This window comes from Chaetura pelagica, unplaced genomic scaffold, assembly GCF_000747805.2.
Source record: "Chaetura pelagica isolate M959 unplaced genomic scaffold, ChaPel_1.0 scaffold132, whole genome shotgun sequence".
Taxonomy (NCBI): domain Eukaryota; kingdom Metazoa; phylum Chordata; class Aves; order Apodiformes; family Apodidae; genus Chaetura; species Chaetura pelagica.
In genome coordinates, this window is record NW_009952709.1 from 2,051,783 (window position 1) to 2,052,262 (window position 480).

At 57.1% G+C, this 480-nt stretch overlaps 1 protein-coding gene across 1 annotated transcript in view; it reads right to left on the reverse strand.

Annotated features, from left to right (window-relative positions):
• Positions 1 to 480, reverse strand: part of DFNB31 (deafness, autosomal recessive 31) — a 41,404-nt gene that overhangs the window by 17,147 nt on the left and 23,777 nt on the right. The window lies entirely within an intron of this gene.

Consider the following 480-nt stretch of genomic DNA (forward strand, 5'->3'; position numbering starts at 1 on the left):
GGGTTGGGGACGTGGCAAGTGGAGGGATGGAGGAAGGCAAGGGAGAGGGACCAGGTGCTGGTGGCTGGAGACCAAGCAACCAGGCTTGGTAGAGAACCAGGTTGGGAAGCCTGGAGGAGCCTTTTCAGGATCCCAAGTCAGATCAGTCTGCCCAGTATCTTCCATTAGCTAGAACTGCAGACCCAGCTTGGTTAAAACAGCTCCCAGAGAATATCAAGCTCTGCAGCCCCCATCCCTCCTGCCCAGCTGGGAGGTGAGGAACCATCTGCAGAAGCCCCAAGCCTCAGATCTCTGTGTGCAGCAGGGAGGGTTCAGATGGAGTGTCTCACCACACTCTGTAAACTGTGGGGTCTGGGACAGCTGGATTTCATCTCTCCTCTCCTCCTGTTTCCTCCCCAGCTGGTCCTGAGAGCTTTCATTTTGCAGCCAGGGCCTCTGCTGCCATCAGGATCTTCCCTGCCTGCCTGGCCATGTCCATGG